A 14,837-nucleotide genomic window follows, 5' to 3' on the forward strand; every position below is an offset into this window, starting at 1 on the left:
TCTTAGAATTATTATCTTTCTGCTCACATTATATATTTGTTCGTGCATGTTCTGCTTTCTCCCCTGGATCCCTAAACATATTAATCATAATTGTTTTCAATTCCCTGCCTGATAGTCTCACCAAGTGTATCATATATGAGTTGGGTTCTGATGCTCATTCTGCCTCTTCAGACTGTGTTATCTTGTTTTTGTTTTCACTTTTTCTTCATTGTCACAGATATTTTAGATTTTTGTTGAAAACTAGACGTGTTTTGGATAATAGGAACGGAAGTAAATATACTGATAGTATGAGAATTGATGTTAATCAGCTAGGAGTTGAGTGTTGTTTAGTGGATGCTGTAGTAAGAGGTTCCAATGACTTGAAGTTCTTCTAGTGTCTTTTTACTTTGTCTTCCCTCTTGACTATGAGTTTCCTAAAATACTCTTCATAGAGCCTCTGTTTTGCAGCTGTTTTAGCTACAATCCACCGTTATTATAGAGGAGCCCTGTTGAGAGGGGACGTGTTCTGTAATCTTCCAACTAAATACCAGTCTTTTAATTGGCCTGTGTCTCTACCCTGTGACATCTACAAGATTTTCTTTTAGTATAGCTTTTCTCATCCTTAGGTGTGACAGGAAGCTTAGACAGGGTGAGGAAGAGGAGAATATTCTTTCCTCACGGCTCGGCAACAAGGTTCTAGTGAAGCCTCCCCTCCTGGGGAGTAGGTCTGTGTTGTGGACTAGATTCTAGGACTCTGTCCTAAAGAAGACTCCTTCCCGACCACTGCCAGAGTCACAGGGGGACTTTGTCAACTCCTAATCATGAGATTTTGGTGGGGTTCCTGGATCTCGTGAAAGTATAGGACACTTCCTAAGATTGCAGCTTCCAGAGTTTCTCATTCTCAAGCCACTCCGCACTCGGCCTCCAGCAATTTGTCAAAATTTCTTTTAAGTATTCCCCTAAGTTCCAGCAGTTTGTGCTCCAGTGAAATAGATCTTGGCTGTGACGCTCTGGATTCTCCTGTCTCCAGGTTTTGGTGTGGTAGTGTTCCCTGCAATTTCATTCTCGTTGATTTTCAGTTTTCCAGCTTTTCGTTTTTGTTCTGGTAAGGATAGGACTGACAGTTTCGCAAGCTCTTTACATGTTGGAGCTGAAAACAAAAGTCCATAACGTCACTTTTTAAACCTCTTTTTTTCTTTTATTTTTGAAAAATCTGCCGTGAAGTTACCCAATTTGGTAAGTACATGTTGCTGTGTTAGGGAGGATTGGGGTAAAATATATCTACAGTGCTCTTATGTACTATGTTAAATAACTGAGCGGTTTACTAAAATCAGGTAAAATGGTGTAACATTGCTTATGCTTAGAACACATTGGGTAGTATTAATTCAAAAACAGTTTTACTTTAGACCTCATGTCCTTCAGTGATAATCAGTCCATCTTCCAAATAAATTTGAAGATGTCAGCAACATAAACGATATAAACTGTAATATTATAATTACAGCATATTCCATTGTATTTTTGAGTATGCAATATTTAGCAGTCCATGTGGTACACAAACTGTCTATGTATATTATTGAAAGTAAGTTTTACTGCCTGTTCCCAAGAGAAATTATTCTTTGTTAATGTTTTTTAATGTTTTCTTTTCTTTTTTGCATACATTTTAAGGCCTAGCTAGTAAGCATAGTTAAGTTACATGTATTTGCAGTACAATACACTGCTTTAAAAAACCTTTGAAAAATAATTATGTATTTAGAGATGGAGACTTGCTATGTTGCCTAAGCTGGATTCAAACTCCTGGGCTCAAGCAATCCTCCTGCCTCAAACTCCTGACTAGCTTTGTTCTCTCTTTTTTTTTTTTGTCCTGAGAGCAAGAATAATAGCATCCATTAATATATTTTACAGCTTTGAGAATGACTTTATACTTTACTACAGCATGGTAAAAATCCCTAAATATTTAATAAATCATATATTAGTGCACTGCAGTGTTTATACATTACTGAGAACACCCATGTAGTCTATATTGTAATACTCATTCAAACATAATCATTTAAATATAATACAGTCAAGCAATAGTTACACAAAATTAATGATAAATCTTCGCTAAAATTCAATGAAAAATTCAGTTATAGAGAAGATGCAGTTTGGCAAATACAAAACTAATATAAAGGAAATTATTTCAAAATATCACTTTAAAAAAACACATTTTATTTGTAAATATCATCTGAACTGCTCAACTTGTATACAGTATTATGGAAACCAAAGTTCTGGATAAAGAATGTAGTGCAGCTTGTTAACAATTTAAATGAAAAAAGAAAGTATTGTATTTCTAATTTGAAAGGCAAGGGAAATTGTGCATTCTTACATAGGGGTATTTGGCAGAAAGACATCTTCTTGTGATTGACATTAATGGGAGTTTCACATGTGTATTTAGGGGAAAAAAAACCCTCCCTAATTAGTGTTTTCCTCCCATACATTTCATTTCTCAAAAGGTTTAGTTGATGAGCTGTATCAGCAATACAGTTTTAGAAATGTTTACTAAGGAAAGAATGAATCATAAAAACATTTCTTCCTTTGCATTTAGAGAGAAATCCAATATAATTTCATGCATAATTAGAGTTTAAATGATACCATGAAAACACATACTACAAAACAGTAAACATAATACACTTCCCATCCCAGAGCTGTAAGCCTTGGAATTTAAAATTACGCTTTATGTAGAGCTAGAAATTAAAATAGATAAATTATTAATGAATAGAAAAAGAATCTTTATAACTTTCAACATTCATAGATCCATGAAACATCTTAAAATTAAGTGTCTGTCATTAAAAGTATGAAATTATTTGAACTCGTTCTGTAGAATTATTGTGCAAAAATTTTATAAGAATTGTATGCATCAGATGCATTTTAAATGATTTATATTTCATTAAAACATTTTATTTATTGGTTATTATTACCATGTCATAGGTAGATTTTTAGATGTTAGAGTGCCATGTTCTTAGGTTTAATTGATTTTTAAGTCTCTACAAAGATTCATGTTATAATTATGTGGAAATTATTGAATACATTTGTATATAAAATATCAATTGATGCTTTCATTTAAAAATATATATATATAAAATAATGAGGCTTATTGGAGAGGTCTGGATCTTCCAGCACTTATTGCTTTCATCCATGAATACCTGCTATATATTTCTTTATTTCCCTCTATAGCTGTCATTTTAACCGTGAGAATCTTTAAATTAATGACAAACTTAATATAATAGCTTCATATACAGCATATCTGTTTTAAACAGAATAATGGTCCCCTAAAGATGTTTACATTGTAACCCTGCAGGGGCTGGGAACGGTGGCTCAAGCCTGTATGTAATCCCAGCACTTTGGGAGGCCGAGGTGGGCAGATCACGAAGTCAGGAGATGGAGACCATCCCAGCCAAGATGGTGAAATCCTGTCTCACTACAAATACAAAAATTAGCTGGATGTGGTGGTATGTGCCTGTAATCTCAGCTACTCAGGAGGCCGAGGCAGGAGAATCCCTTATCACTTGAACCAGGGAGACAGAGATTGCGGTGAGCTGAGATAGCACCACTACACTCCAGCACTCCAGCCTGTTGATAGAGCAAGACTCTGTATCAAAAAAAAAAAAAAAAAAAAAAAGCAGGGATATTCACATTGTAACCCTGGAATGTGTGAATACGTTATGGTACACGGAAGAGGGAATTAAAGTTGAAAATAAAACCAAGTTTTCTAATCAGTTGACTTTAAAATAAGATTATTCTATAATTATTGGGTGGGTCCATGTGATTACATGGGATTTTATAAGTTAAAGAGGGAGGCAAGAGGATCAGTGTCCCAGAGATGCTCCATGAAAAAGCTCAACTTCCAACTCCTGTCTTTGAATATGGAGGAAGTCATGAGCCTAGGAATGTTTACAGACTCTACAAACAAGGATAAGCAAGTAATTGAATTATCCCTCAGGGAATCCAGAAGGATCATAGCCTTGACAACACTTTGTTTTTAGCACAGTGAGATCTAGTTAAGACTTCTGATATCCAGAACTGTAAAGTTACAGGCTTGTGCTGTTTTAGGCCCTCAAGCTTGAAAATTTGTTACAGCAGTAACAGGTAACTAATACAATATCCAAAATATGATTAGTAATTCACCCAAACACAGTGACAGAACATGAATGCGAAGCCCTCCTCCTTCTCCTTTAATACTTCTCACTATTCTAGTTGCATCTTCCTACACCTGATTTCAAGGTTTTAGTTCGTCTTTCTCCGTCCCTTACACACTTATATTTAGTCATACATATTTTATAAATTTATTCAGTTTGTTTGCTTTTTCATTCCCATGTGCATTTCTGACAGCCAGGTTCTCTTTTTCATTCACCTAGATTAATGCAATGGTGCCCTGAAAAATCTCCATGTTTTCTTTTTGAACCAAAATATGCTTCATATATCTAACAGAGCTGTAGGCTTTTCAATTAAAGATGTGATATTAAAATAGGTCTTCTCATAAATCTTTAATGAATCTTAGCATATTTCCTGTAACATCTAATACAATTATAGTAATCATGGTAACAGTTATTGTTTATTGGATGTTTCACTGAATAAGTAATAGTCATCATTCTAAATATTTTACTTTGATCACTTAATTTTTCCTCTCAGTTATCCTATGGGTTATTTCTCCATTGCATAGATGAAGACATTGAAGTTCAGAAGTGAAATAATTAACCAAACGTCATCCAGCTAAATAGCTGCACATCAATAGTTTGAAATTAAGAATATGTGAATTTAGGCCAGGCACGGTGGCTTATGCCTGTAATTCCAGCACTTTGGGAGGCTGCAGTGGGTGGATCAGGAGTTCAGGAGATTGAGACCATCCTGGCTAACATCGTGAAACTCTGTCTCTACTAAAAATACAAAAAATTAGCCGGGCATGGTGGCACATGCCTGTAGTCCCAGCTACTCGGGAGGCTGAGGCAGGAGAATCACTTGAACCCAGGAGGTGGAGGTTGCAGTGAGCTGAGATCACACCACTGCACACCAGCCTGGGCAAAAGAGTGAGACTCCATCTCAAATTAAAAAAAAAAAAAAAAAAAGAAAATGTGGATTTAACCCACAGACTTATGACCAATGACAGGTCATCCCCAAATCATGCAAATTTTCCTTTTTTCTCACCCCCCTATAGCCATACATATTTTCCAGGCTTCTTTTTAGCCATTCATTGTTTGATAAACTTATTATTTTTCACTTAATAAGAAATGTATTCATATGTTTTCAAAGTAAGTACATATTAAAAGACTTCTAGAAAAAAGTTTCCTTCTTGTTTCATCCCCTCTAACTTGTTTCTCACATTTCTTCCAATATTATCTTGAATTTTATTTTTGTGTTCCCTTCTAATTTTATATGCAAATACAAGAAAATAAAAACATATTTTACCTTTCTTACAAAAAAGGTATTATATTATATATAATGTTCAGCACCTTCTTTGTTTTGAAACATTCCCAAACTAAAGAAATGTGAAACATTAGTACAATAATTAACCACATGACTTTCAATTAGATGCATCAATTGTTTTGTGAAATATTTGAAAAAGTTGTAAATAGTATTTTCATCAGAAAGCGTTCCAGAACCATCTATCGAGACACAAAAAGGAGCAATCAAATGAATGACTAGCAAAACTTGCAAACAATTCCAGGTTATGCAAGAATCTTTTGCATTCCTGTTATCTAAAAGTAAAGATTTGTCATTTTAATAATATGTCATGTGTTTACCTAAGGGCTTCCACTGCTCAAACATACACCACTCTCCTAGACAATGTCTACTCTTTTTTTTGTGAGACGGAGTCTTGCTCTGTCACCCAAGCTGGAGTGTAATGGCGCAATCTTGGCTCACTGCAGTTTCAGCCTTCTGGGTTCAAGAGATTCTCCTGCCTCAGCCTCCCGAGTAGCTGTGATTACAAGCGCCTGCCACCATGCCCAGCTAAGCTTTTTTTGTATTTTTAGTGCAGGCAGTTTCACCATGTTGGCCAGGCTGGTCTCGAACTCCTGACCTCATGATCCACCTGCCTCAGCCTCTCAAAGTGCCAGGATTACAGGCATGAGCCACCATGCCCGACAGAAAATGTCTATTCTTATACCGAGAGTAGCACATTACAGAAGCCTTCAAGATACCACTATCCAATTGACTGCTGTGAGGGATATTGGAGAAGCCTTCCTCTGGGGCCTGAACATGTGATTTGTGTGATGTGTAACAGTTTATATGTTAGAACCCTGAACAGTATTTGTGTGTTGTGTCACAGTTTATATGTTGGAATCCAGAAGAGGACCTTCTTCTTTGTGTTTAATGACATAAATTAAAAAAAATAAAAAAGTTTGTTTAGAAAAGGCAGAGTAATGCTTCCAATGTTAGAATGAGAATAACTCAAATTTAAGAAATAAATCAAAATAAAATGAAAAAAGAGAACATAATTGAGTAAACTAATACATTTTTTAAAAAGTATGAAAATTAAAGGAACATTTTTTAAAAAGACAAAAAGATTTTAACAATAAAGGATAATCAGAACTTCCGAAATTCAATGATAATGATATGTCATCATATAAACTAATAACCATAATAACAAAAACAGCACATTTGAATCTACATGAATAATATGTTTTTTGTTTTCTAACTTTTCTACATCAAATAGCAGATATTAGTGGATCAATAATCTCAAAACTGGAAGAAATGTTATATTACCAGGGTTCTCCAGTGAAAAGGAACAAACAAGATGTTTTTATTTACAGAAAGATGTTTATTTTAAGAAATTGGCTCACGTGATTATAAAGGCTGGCAAGTCCAAAATCTACAGGGTGGACCAGCAGACAGAGGACCAAGTAAGAGTAAGGGAAGGATGCTGTAGTTAAAATGCAGAGGATGTCTAGGAAGCCAGGCTTTTGTTCTCTTCATGTCTTCAGCTGATTGGATGAGGCCTAGCCACATTGTGGAAGGCAATCTGCTTTATTCAGAGTCCACCTATTTAAACATTAGTTGCATCCAAAACTACCCTCACAGGAATATGGAGACTACTGTTTGGCCACATATCCCAACACTGTGACCCAGCGAAGTCAGCACATAAAAACAACCATCACAAATGCATTGCACTGCATCTCATATTCATATGTTATTTGATTATTGTTTCCATATGAAAGTAACTAGATGTTAAGTGAAGATCAAAATTAGCCTGGCTTATATTAATTTATGAAATTGCATTAGATTTGTGAAATCAATAAGCACCATAGATTCAACAAAATACACACACACACACATAGATATATACACACACACACACACACATATATATATATACACACACATATATATATATACACACACACATATATATAGTACCCACTGTCTAGTCAAACAATAGATTAGATGTTGCTGTTTAGGTCTCTTTAAAATAAGATTAATACTTAAATGAGTAACTTTGAATAAAGCAGATTACCCTCCATAATGTGGGAGGCCACACCCGGTTGAAGGCCTTAAGGGAAAAGACGGAGGTTCCATGAAAAGGAAAGAGTTCTGCCTCCAAGCTGACTTCTGACTCAGGAATGCAACATTAATTCTTGGAATTCCCAGCCTGTTGGCCTGCCCTGCAGATTTCATACTTGGCTGCCCTACAAGCATTTGGGCCAACTTCTTTAAATCTCTCTCTCTCTCTCTCCCTCTCTTTTGATATATCATAGGCACCCAGAACATGTGTTTACAAGGATAATGAAATGGAGGCAGAGGAAAAGAGAATCATTACCAAGAAATATGAGACAATTACCATTGAAAGTATAATTATCGGCATATTCTTCTATTGACATCCTGTGACATTTTGTCAGAGAATAGTTGAATCCATTAAGAATTGTTTGGCTACAAGTGACATAAAAGTAAAAAATTGTGGCTGAAAACATATTAGTACATTTTTAACATCTAACAAGGAGTCTGCAGTTGAGTATTTAAAGGTTGGAGTGTCAAGAAAGCTCCCAAAAACCTAAGCTATTTTTGACATTCTTCCCTGCCATCCTTAGCATATTGGCTTTTTGAACTCTTCATGCTTGGAGCTCTATGGTCACAAAATGATCTCCCTACCTCCGGAAACATTGTCTAAAATTTAGGCAAAAAGATAGAAAGGTCAGTAACATTATTTGTCCCTGTGTGTGTGTATATGTATACACACATATATACATAAACACATGTGTATATGTATATGTATATATATACACATGTACACGCACAGGAAAATGTCATGTGTGTATGTCTGTATGTACATATAAAGTATCTCCCAGGTTTCTTCTTCAATTTCTTTGAACAAAGAATCCAATGAAGTCTTAGCTCTATTAAGGGCAGAATAATTTATATAGGACTAACCTTCCTACAGATGTAAAATATTATACACCAAACCGATAAAGCCCAACTATCTGAAGGCACTAGATTTTTACCAAAAGTAGTTTCTTCCTGCAGATGATTTAGTCCTAGAAAGAACTGTGGTGCTGGAATCATGGGGCAACTGGAGGTGAACAGAAAGGCACAAACTCAGCATGAAAAAAAAAAAAAAAGATATGGAATCCAAGCTCGTCGATGCCCCTGTGAGTTGAGAGCCAAATTCTTACAGTGGAGAAATATTCCAAATTATTCTAATAAATATCCTTCAATTTTTTTATGGCCACTAAATTACACAAATGCAGGTGAGATTACAAGAAGCTCAGAAGAAAACAATACTTGAAAAACTCAAGAAGCTCAGTGTATGTCTCAGCTGCTGCTGACAAAAGGAAAAATGGAAATTTTGGAGTTTCATTCTGAGGGGCCAAATTAAAGAAAATAAATTAAAAACCTATTGAAGGCCAGGTGCGGTGGCTCACACCTGTAATCCCAGCACTTTGGGAGGGCAGTGCGGGCAGATCACCTGAGGTCAGGAGTTCGAGATCATCCTGTACAACAGGACAAAAACTCATCTCTACTATAAATACAAAAATCAGCCAATGTGGTGGTGGGCACTGTAATCCCAGCTACTTGGGAGGCTGAGGCAGGAGAATTGCAGGAACCCAGGAGGCAAGGTTGCAGTGAGCAGAGATCGCGCCACTGAACTCCAGCCTAGGCAACAACGTGAGACTCTGTCTCAAAAAACAAAAACCTATTGAAAACACAAAATGGTCACATCACAAGAATAACAAGCATGCCCCAGTCTACTCAATTAAGAAGTTAGTTTCTAACTCACTGAACACAGATCGAGCTTCATGGATGAGGGACAGTGTAAACATGTAAGACTCTCTGCTCGGAGAGACCCAATTTTTTATAAGCTTATCTTCGAGCATACTAACACACAGTATCCCTCCCTTACCCTCTTGCTTCCCTGGGATGTGTTCTCCACCGTTTCCCCTGCCCCTGGCACCCTGATTCCTATCCATCCTCTTTCTCCACTCCAGCCAGTTACTTCTGCTCTGTGGCCATTCCTCAGCAGGGGCCTGGGTGAAGAAAGAATGGAGGTCAGGCAAGCATACAACACCTTGTCTGAGGGCAGAGCAGGGCAGCAGCCATTCAGCACGATGGCATATTCAGTGGGTGGCTTGTGTGATCAAGCCTTTCACCCATCTCTAATCTAGATACCAAGCACATCCTAATGCAGAAGTTACAATGTTCTGGGGTCACTCATCCACCAAGAGCTGGTTCAGAAACCTTGTTGGGGACAGATAGTTACCTGGCTCAACTTCCACTTCCCTCTGTGTGAACATGTTGATCTGGTTTGGTGGCTATGCACTTAGGTATACACGTGCCTGGCCACAGGATGGGCCCCTGGCCACTTGTGAGTGTTTGCACTCTCCTGGCTATCATCTCCTTGCCAAGGTAATGCAACATTAAGTAGCGAAAAACATCATGGCAGGCTAAGAGGGAAACTGTGACAGAAAGAAAAAATGTCTTATATTTTGATACCCTTAAGAAAAAACTATTCATGTTGTTCGAATAAGAGTACTACATTTTTATTTTTCACTGGGTCCTCCAAATCATTTATCTGGCCCTTAGTGAAAAGGACTCTTGAAAAATCACTGTTTTTCACACTTTGTCAAGCCCAGGGGTAGATCACCTTCTGTCTTCTAACTCAGCCTCACAGCAAGATTTGTCATAGTTGACCACTCCTACATTCTTGAATTCTTTCCTCCTTTAGATTTCCTCCTGTTTGTGGTCTTTCTGATGTCACCTCTTCTGCATGAACTGCTTAATACTGTTTTGACCTAAGCTTAAGATTCAAGCTTCCTTTTCATTATTATTATTTTTTTCCTATTGACACCAATTTTCCAAATTGATCTCACCAAGTCTCATACTATCAAATACCATCTGTATGTGGATTGATTCCCCAATTTATATTCAAATTCCATCAAACTTCCATCAAGCTGTTGACTTGACCTTTCTACATGAATGTCTAATTGGTATCTCAAACTTCTTACATCCAAAACACATCCCCACTCTCATTCTCAGAGCTTCCATTTTTTACTTAATATTATTTATACATTTGTACAGACCTGAAATGTGTCAGTCATGCTTAATTCCTCTCTTTCCTTCTTAATCTATATCTGATTTATTAGCAAGTTCTATTAACTCGCCATACAACTTATAGAAAATGTGATGATTTTTCCTCTTTTCTATTACTGCCATCTTAGTCAACACTCAACTGGGCAATTTAATCCTACCTGGTTTCCTGGTTTTCAGAGGAACCTCTTCTAAATATAATTTCCACATGAGAATCAGTTAAATATGTAAATATCAATTTTTTAAAATGTCTTGAAATAACTTCCACAGAAAATTTGAATAAAATCCAAATTCCTTACCGCAGACTAATGGTTCTCTATAGCCCTATAATCTACCCTTGCTTCTCTCTCCGGACTACAGATAGTTTGTTCAGCATTTGCTGGAAATACCATCATTTCCTGTTTTCTTCAAACATGTCAAACACTTTTCTATTGAGAATAATTGTGATTGTTTCTCTCTACCTGGAATTCTCTTCCCAGATTGTTTCCTGCTTGACTGTTTTTCATCATTCAGGTCTCAATTTCAATATCATCTCCTCAAAATGCAAGCCTGCCTTAAGGGACCTATTTCAACCTGACCCTCAGTCACTTACTATCTCATTATGTGGTTTTATTTCCTTATAGCACTCATCAAGGATTTTTTTTTTTAATTGGCTCAGCATGGTAGTTCATGACTGTATTCCCAGCACTTTGGGAGGCCGAGGTGGGCAGATCCTTGAGCCAGGAGTTCCAGACCAGCCTGGCTGACATGGGGAAACCCGTCTCTACCAAAAAGAAAACAAAAAGAAAAAAAAAGAAAAAGAAAAATTGCCGGGCATGGAAGCACATACCTGTAGTCCCAGCTACTCAGGAGGCTGAGGCAGGAGAATCACTTGAACCCAGAAGGTGGATATTCCAGTGAGCAGAGATTGCGCCACTGCACTCCAGCCTGTGTAACAGAGCAAGACCCTATCTCAAAGAAACAAACAAACAAAAACTTGTTTTCTGTCTTTCCAGCTGGAAGGATTAACAATAAAAGGACACATGGTTTTCTCGTCCATTTCTATATCACCAAGAACTACAACAGGGTGCCCCCAACATAATAAGTACTCAGTACATGTTTCTCAATAGCATTAAATACATTAATTATAGATAAAAGAGTTAAAATGGCTAGTCAGTGTTAGATCTATATGGTAGCAACATATACTCAACTATTTTTTTTTAAAGCCTCATTTCTGGATAAGTGTATTGTTCATGGTAAAATAGTAAAACAGAAGGAAAAAGAGAAACTATTGCAGAGAACTGTGTATACTGTAGTATTTTTAGGTTAAAATAATGAAAACATAACAATATAAATAAAATTGAACAAATCAATTTGTTACTTGATCACTTGAAAAATTCGGAATATATTTTCACCAAGATTAGTAGCCATTTTAGGGGTTATCTCAAACTTGTCTGTTATTCTGTCCTAAAATTAATGACATACTCTTATACCTAGCATCTACTAATACTTTTCTGTTTCGTATATTCTATAATAATCCTATTAGGATATTTCTCAAGTTAACTGTTATAGGTCTATTTTCTCTTGTACATGGTGTGTACTGCCAAAATGTAGATGTAGGTCCTGTTTTTCCCAATATTTTTAGTATCATTTAAGTTATTAACTTCATACTATTTTTTATCCTTAAGAACTCATTTATATACATGGTAGCTTTGCTTTGGCTATCTATAACTTTGAAATTCATTCTGATGTATTTTAACTGTTTTATTTCCTTTTTACTTTCATAACTTCTGTAATGTTCATCCTCTATATTATTTAACATACCTATGATCAAATCTATTCCCCCTGTAATATACCTTCCACTTTGGTTCCACTTTTACCTTTTTCTTTAATTTTTGACTTAAATCATTTTAGTCATATTGTTTGGTCTTCTCTTTTCTCACTGCTCATGTGTTGTGATGTTCTTTTACATCTGGAAGTGTTTTTATTCTGACATTTTTTTTTCCCTACCAAGATTGTTTGATTCCTATTTTTAAACTTTTTTCTTTGTAGTAACTTACTGGAGATTTTATATTGTTGGTTTTGTAGTTAATTTTGTTCATGTGTAAATTGGCTGGACTTTTTGGATAAGATACTAGTAAAAAGTTCATTTAGAGAACGGAAATTAACCTTGTTTTTCCAGGTTTCTCAGCTTGAAGTTGCTTTCTTCTTTGGCTACAAAGAAGATTATTATTATATTTGAAGTTTATGTAATATCATTTTATTAAGTTTTAGTCAAGCCCTTACCAAAAGTCATTATAATTTACAGATTTGAATTCACTTTGGAATGTTTTAATTATTCGTCTCTTTTGTCCACATTTTTCTATTTTCTTTAATATGAAATATGGCTATTTCAAAGTCCTTGGCTGCTAACTCTATATTGTTCTTATTTTTTTGCTTATCAATAACAATATCTCACATATATACATATATGTAGTATTATTTTGAATGTGGGGGCACATTGTACAACTGTATATACTATATATACAGTTGTGTATATATATGGTAATATTTTGAATGTGGGTGCATTTTGTACAACTGTGTCTTGGCATATTGGGTAATGTAGAGTAGCCAGATGATCCCTTTCACAAGAGAGTTTTCGCATTTTCTTCTGTTAAGCAGATAAGAGACTGATCACTTCCATCTAATTTGTATACGAGCTTGGCTGGTGTTTGTTTACACCTTAAAAATATATATTTCTATCTCTCCCCTTTTTCTTGGACTTGAACTTCTTTATCAAACCTTATAAGTCTTTGTCTTTTGACTCTGACGTACTGAAAGAGATTCGTTTAAGACTTCTGAAGCTTTCAAACTCAGTTATTTAGCCTCCCTCCTCAGACAGAATCCAAATTGGCCAACATTTTAGGGGGTTAAACAGCTTTGTATTTGTCAGGCCCCTCCCTCTAGTAGGATTTTGTATGTTTGATAGTGAATAACTGCAGATTTCTCTTTGCCTTTTAAAAGATTCTTGCAGAGGTCAGTAGGCTCCTGTGTAACTCCATGCCTCAACTCGTGCCTGTTTGCAACAACCATTTGTACAGTTGTATAGCCTTTATCTCCTAAATGGTCAAATAGCTTTATGTAATAGCCCCTGAAAACATCTGTAGTTTCTGTCCCCCAGCAGACCCTCTGCTTGAGACAAGCATTATTCTTAGGTCATATCCAGCACTGGCCAATGCCCCCATTGATGAAAGTGGCTGGCAAGAGTCCATTAGCCTCAGAAGGGTTATTACCTCCTTGGAATTCAACTTCCCTAGTTCTTGTTATGCATTTCCAGTCTTCTTTTCTAGATCCTTCTTCTGTATCTGAACTCTAAATATGGGCTTGGTCTAAATCAGGAATTGAGCCATTTTTCCTCTTGGCTTCCACAGCTTGGAGGTATCTTTAAATGTATACAGTTGATCCTTAAACAACACAGGTTTGACCTGCAAGGCTCCACTTGGATGCAGATTTTGGATGCAGATTTTGGATGCAGATTTTCTTCCCACCTCTGCCTTTCCTGAGATAACAACACCAACCCCTCTTCTTCCTCCTCCGCCTGAGCCTACTCAACATAAAGATGACAAGGATGAAGGCCTTCAATAATGATTCACTTCCAGCTAATGAATAATATATATATATATATGTTCTCTTTCTCATGATTTTCATAATAATATTTTCTTTTGTCTACCTTACTTTATTGTGAGAATAGAGTACATAGTGCATGTAACACTCAAAATATATGTTAATTGACTATTTGTCATTCGTTAGGCTTCCAGGCAAAAATGGGCTACCAATAGTTAAGTTTCTGCAGAGTCAAAAGGTATACGCAGATTTTTTAACTGTGCAGGGTGTCAGGGCCCCTAACTCTGCTTTGTTCAAAGGTGATGTATGTGAGTATGTACATCTCTTTGTGTGTACATCTGTATATGTGTGTGTGTGTATGTGTGTATGTATATATGTATATTAACATAAAATTATTATGTTTATATACATACAACATAATGGTTATATACACGTATACATATATACACACATATACATATCATTTTATGTTTATATACGCATAATGATAACATAATAAACATAATAACATCTTTATCTAGATGTTACAACTGTACTATTGCGTTGCCTTGATCCACAAAAATTCTATACAGAAATAGAATTTTTTTTCTTCTTAACCACTGAATATATTTCAGGTTTTCTATCTCTTTACAATTTTCTGCTAAATTCTGGGCAGTTTCTTTACATCTGCATCATATTCATAAAGTTTAACTGTTTCTATCACTTATACAATTTATTTTTATCAT

This window comes from Pongo abelii, chromosome 14, assembly GCF_028885655.2.
Source record: "Pongo abelii isolate AG06213 chromosome 14, NHGRI_mPonAbe1-v2.0_pri, whole genome shotgun sequence".
Lineage (NCBI taxonomy): Eukaryota > Metazoa > Chordata > Mammalia > Primates > Hominidae > Pongo > Pongo abelii.